This window comes from Pinus tabuliformis, chromosome 9, assembly GCF_031772625.1.
Source record: "Pinus tabuliformis cultivar Carrire ecotype Pingquan chromosome 9, CPIR1, whole genome shotgun sequence".
Classification (NCBI taxonomy): domain Eukaryota; kingdom Viridiplantae; phylum Streptophyta; class Pinopsida; order Pinales; family Pinaceae; genus Pinus; species Pinus tabuliformis.
In genome coordinates, this window is record NC_142307.1 from 222,585,725 (window position 1) to 222,591,724 (window position 6,000).

Below are 6,000 nucleotides of genomic sequence, written 5' to 3' on the forward strand. Positions count from 1 at the left end.
ATATCATATTCTTTTTTGTTTTTAATTATAGCACACATAGGCTTTTATATTTACAAAATATTTTATTTTTATTTTAAGAGGGACATGTGTCGCTTCCACTTCGAGAATGGACTGAATTACACATCACTCTCATACTCAATTATAGAAATGAGCAAGTCCGCTCAAAAATCTTAGGTCCAATAATTTGATGAACAATTTGTTTCTCCAAATGTGTGGTTGAACATTTAAGACACATTCTTTAAAATTTCATGTTCTAATTAAAAAATAATGATATTATTTAAAAAAACCCTCATTTTCACACTACACTATAAATAAATAATAATAATAAAAGAATATCCATATTTACTGTAAATTAGTCATTCATATAAACGAAAATTAAATGTAAAGATACTAGGCTTCACAAAATAAGATTGTTTTACATTTTGAATTAATAATAATTAGTGATCAAGGTTTACAATACACTAGTCATCCACATAAATGAAAATTAAATGTAACAAAATGAGCTGTATAAGGTTAAGGTTATATAATCTGACTGCTTTAGATTTTGAAATAATAATACTAACCTAGTCATTCCTATAAATGAAAATTAAATGTAAGAATCTAAGGCTTCTAGGATAAGTAAATATATAATTTGATTGTTTTATATTTTGGAATATTTATATTTTTTTCAATTAAAATTCACCAAATTTATTAAAACCACTAAATATAAAATACTTAATTTTCTAAATTTTTGGCTGGATTAAAATTATTTATATATTTAAAAATATAATTTAAATTAAATAAATATTATTACTAGAAAAGAATAATTACACAATACCTAAAAAAATTGACAAGAATCTTGACTAGCGAAGAAAAGGTCAAAGATAAAACATAAAAAAATGCAAAAATCTACATGGAGTGTCAAGGTGATTGAAGTGGTAGGTTATAACCATAAAAAACAAAATCTGCGCCGAGTATCAAGGTGATTGAAGTGGCAGATTATAACCATAAAAACATATGATCTCGGTGATTCTATCTTATAATGTCACTTCACTGCTCCGCGTGTAAAGAATAATGAATGCCGGGTATGGGCACCAACGACAAAACATCTCTTTCCATTATTTGTTGTGTCATACAGTTGAGTTGAGGACAAAGTATAGTGAACGCCATGTGCTACAAAAGGACCGCTACAGGTAAGGACGATTTAAACAACGATGGGTTCCTGCGTTTTGCCTCATATAACACTAGTTGTATCCGTAAGATTTCCTTGTTTTCATTTGTAGGGGTACGAATTTGTTCTTTTCATATCAATCCGTAGGATTTTATGATCTTAACATTTGGGCTCATGAATTTTATTTATTTATTTGGATTTCTGCACTCTTAAAATTATAAAGATGTGTTTTTTCATTTAACATTGAAAGTATAACATTAGTTATCTATATTTTTTTGAAAAGTGTATTTATTGTTTTCTTTTTATGTTGTATGAGTTTTTGGAATTTCGGAACTTTCAGAACTTGGATACAAGTGTTGAGAACGGTTAGAAATTTCCTCAAAATTTACAGGAAACGGAAATCAAGAGTGGTAATATTATATAACCAAAAAATATAATATATATATAATAATCAAAATTAACATTGAATCAAAATGTTCAATTATTAAAATCAATTTAAATATTTAAATAATAAATATATCATCTCTCTTATATAGAAATATATTTTTCGAGTGTCTTTTTTCCCTAAGTCTCTCCCTTTCATATATATAAAATATTAAAATATCAAGTTCATTATGACACATGACCAGTCTTTGAAACATAAAAATACAAAAGAACAGTTTTGCATATGTTTTTCTAGTTATTCTTAAGAGAAAAAGTAAAGAAACTCTAATGTTTAAGCATTCACTGCCACATATGATTTGCACACGCAATCTTCTGCGATATATATACATAAACAACAAAAGAAATACTCATCAGCATGACAAAGGTGCCACAGGCTTCCTTAACCCATCAAGAGATTGCTCCAGTTTCTCTTCTCAATTAAGGATATCGCTGTTAAGGATGTCTTTGACCTTTCCTCCCCCGAAGATTTCAACTTAGGCTCATGTTTTGTGGGTAGTTCAGGTATTTCTCTACAGATTTTGTATTCTCCAACCCTAGGAAACGTCGAAACTCCAAAAAAAAATAAAATCTTCAAAGCTCCACCTATTGCAGCTCCCACTGAAAAGGGAACCTTCCCATAAGGTTCCAAAACTCCGAGAACCATTTTAACAGGTTTCCAACTCTTGGGAGGGGTTCCGTGTAACATAGGTTTTCTTTTGTTTTTGTTTACCTTTGTAGGTGTAGGAATCTAATTGTATAGGTAGGATTTATCATTTCCATTTGTAAGACAAGATTTTGTTTTTTTTTCAAAGGGTATTTATTAATTTTTTTTGTATGGATGTAGGAATTTTTTAATTTTTTTTTAAGAATTTGTTTTTTATTTAACTAGCTTGAAAAAATATATTTATTATTTTAAGTGTAAAATTCTGTTTTTCCTATTGTATTGATTTCGAAATTGTTAGTGTAAACAATATGTATAATTTAGTGTTTAATATGTATATATAATTTTTTAAAAATATGTTAAGTAAAATTTTCAAAATCAATTATAAATCAAATATTTTAATATCTATTTTAATTTTATTTAAAGTATATATTATTATTATTATTATTTAATTTAAAATTAACAATGATAAAATTTGAAGGTCATTTTGCCAATGATAAATCAATTTGAACTATTTAAATTTACAAATTTTCACTGCCCGTTTCTGTTTATGAGTTTGGCTTTTTACTGCCTGTTTCTATTTATGGGTTTGGAACAGTGGCAAATGTATTTTTGAAGGTCAATAGTTTTTAGAAGAGGTTATTAATGCCGAGACAATCCGATAAAATTAGAATGATACAGAGAAGATTAGTGTGACCCGTGCGCAAAAATGACATGTACAAATTGGAAAAAAAAAAAAAAAAAAAACAAACAAACAAAAAAAAAAACAAAAAACAAAAAACCTAACTCTCTTCTCAAAGAGTCCTTTGCCTACCCGATGAAATTCCACCCTCCCGCGGTTGTTGGCATCTTCCGTCTGGGTTTTTGGCAAATTGACATCTCAATCCATCACAAAAATGAGGAACAGGGTTAGTAAGCCGTCGCCGTAAAAAAGTCAAATATTATTCTTAACTATCATTTTCACGTGGCATGAATGATATCGTAAATTTTATTTATCCGCATATTTTTTTTCTAATGAATAACATGGGATCGAAGACATGATATGAATCCATACATGGCAACCTTGTAGGCAGTGGTCCCACGAGATATTCCAGGCAATCATCATGGTAAATGAAACATCTTTTTACTTCCAATTCCACCCGATTTTCAAAAGCCGCTGAGCGTTGCAAACTTGATCAAACTTCCACTTAATCAATGAATGGTTGATAAAGTTTTCAATGCTCAGCGGCTTTTGAAAATCAGGTGGGAATTGGAAGTAAAAAGATGTTTCATTTACCATGATGATTGCCTGGAATATCTCATGGGACCACTGCCAACAAGGATGCCATGTATGGATTCATATCATGTCTTCCATCCCATGTCATTCATTAAAAAAAAAATATGCGGGAAAATAAAATTGACGATACCATTCATGCCACATGGAAATGATAGTTAAGAATAATATTTGACTTTTTGACGACGATGGCTTACTAACCCTGTTCCTCATTTTTGTGATGGATTGAGATGTCAATTTGCCAACAACCCGGACGGAAGATGCCAACAACCGTGGGAGGGTGGAATTTCATCTGGTAGGCAAAGTACTCTTTCAGAAGAGAGTTAGGTTTTTTTGGTTTTTTGTTATGTTCTGTTTTTTTTTTTACCATTTCTCGATTTACACATGTCCTTCTTGCGCACGGGTCATGCTAATCTTCTCTGTATCGTTCTAATTTTATCAGATTGTCTCAGCACTAATAACCTTTTCTAAAAACTATTGACCTTCAAAAATACATTTGCCACTGTTCCAAACCCATAAATAGAAACGGGCAGTGAAAAGCCAAACTCATAAACATAAAAGGGCAGTGAAAATTTGTAAATTTAAATAGTTCAAATTGATTTATGATTGGCAAAATGGCCTTCAAATTTTATCATTGTTAATTTTAAATTAAATTAAATAATAGTAATAATAATAATATATACTTTAAATAAAATTAAAATAGATATTAAAATATTTGATTTATAATTGATTTTGAAAATTTTACTTAACATATTTTTTTAAAAATTATATATACATATTAAACACTAAATTATACATATTTTTTACACTAACAATTTCCAAATCAATACAATAGAAAAAACAGAGTTTTAAAACAATAAATATATTTTTTCAAGCGAGTTAAATAAAAAACAAATTCTTAAAAAAAAATTAAAAAATTCCTACATCCATACAAAAAAAAATTAGTAAATACCCTTTGAAAAAAAAACAAAATCTCGTCTTACAAATGGAAATGATAAATCCTACCTATACAATTAGATTCCTACACCTACAAAGGAAAACAAAAACAAAAGAAAACCTATGTTACACGGAACCGCTCCCAAGAGTTGGGAAACCCGTTAAAATGGTTCTCGGAGCTTTGGAACCTTATGGGAACGTTCCCTTTTCAATGGGAGCTGCAATAGGAGCTTGAGAAAGTTCCGGGAGCTTTGAAGGTTTACTTTTTTTTGGAGTTTCGGCGTTTCCTAGGGTTGGGGAATACAAAATCTGTAGAGAAATACCTGAACTACCCACAAAACATGAGCTAAGTTGAAATCTTCGGGGGAAGAAAGGTCAAAGACATCCTTAACACCGATATCCTTAATTGAGAAGAGAAACTGGAGCAATCTCTTGATGGGTTAAGGAAGCGTGTGGCACCTCGATGTAAGGGCGATATCTGGGATGTCATGCTGATGAGTATTTCTTTTGTTGTTTATGTATATATATCGCAGAAGATTGTGTGTGCAAATCATATGTGGCAGTGAATGGTTAAACATTAGAGTTTCTTTACTTTTTCTCTTAAGAATAACTAGAGAAACATATGTAAAACTGTTCTTTTGTATTTTTATGTTTCAAAGACTGGTCATGTGTCATAATGAACTTGATATTTTAATATTTTATATATATGAAAGGGAGAGACTTAGGGAAAAAAACACCCAAAAAATATATTTATATATAAGAGAGATGATATATTTATTATTTAAATATTTAAATTGATTTTAATAATTGAACATTTTGATTCAATGTTAATTTTGATTATATATATATATATATATATATATATATATATATATATATATATATATATATATATATATATATATATATATCTATATATATATACATATATATATATATATATATATATTATATTTTTTGGTTATATAATATTACCACTCTTGATTAGCCGTTTCCTGTAAATTTGAGGAAATTTCTAACCGTTCTCGACACACATATCCAAGTTCTGAAAGTTCCGAAATTCCAAAAACTCATACAACATAAAAGAAAACAATAAGTACACTTTTCAAAAAAAAAAAAACTAATATTATATAATGTATACTTTCAATGTTAAATGAAAAAAACACATCTTTATGATTTTAAGAGTGCAGAAAGCCAAATAAATAAATAAAATTCCTGAGCCCAAATGTTAAGATCATGAAATCCTACGGATTGATATGAAAAGAACAAATCCCTACCCATACAAATGAAAACAAGGAAATCCTACGGATACAACTGGTGTTATATGAGGCATAACTTGGATGTTATATACATTGAGACAAAAGGCAAGAACCCATCGTTGTTTAAATTGTCCTTACCTGTAACGGTCCTTCTGTAGCACATAGCGTTCACTATACTTTGTCCTCAAATCAATTGTATGATACAACAAATAATGGAAAGAGATGTTTTGTCGTTGGTGCCCATACCCGGCATTCATTATTCTTTACACGTGGAGCAGTGGAGTGACATTATAAGATA

At 29.2% G+C, this 6,000-nt stretch overlaps 2 non-coding genes across 2 annotated transcripts; one reads left to right on the forward strand and one right to left on the reverse strand.

Moving 5' to 3' along the window:
• Positions 1–2,871: 2,871 nt before the first annotated feature.
• LOC149147956 (U6 spliceosomal RNA) lies at positions 2,872–2,978 on the forward strand. Its single transcript, XR_016263865.1, has one exon. It is a non-coding gene; the product is annotated as a U6 spliceosomal RNA (small nuclear RNA).
• Positions 2,979–3,862: 884 nt separating this feature from the next.
• On the reverse strand, positions 3,863–3,968 carry LOC149147957 (U6 spliceosomal RNA). Its single transcript, XR_016263851.1, has one exon. It is a non-coding gene; the product is annotated as a U6 spliceosomal RNA (small nuclear RNA).
• Between the last annotated feature and the right edge of the window lie 2,032 nt (positions 3,969–6,000).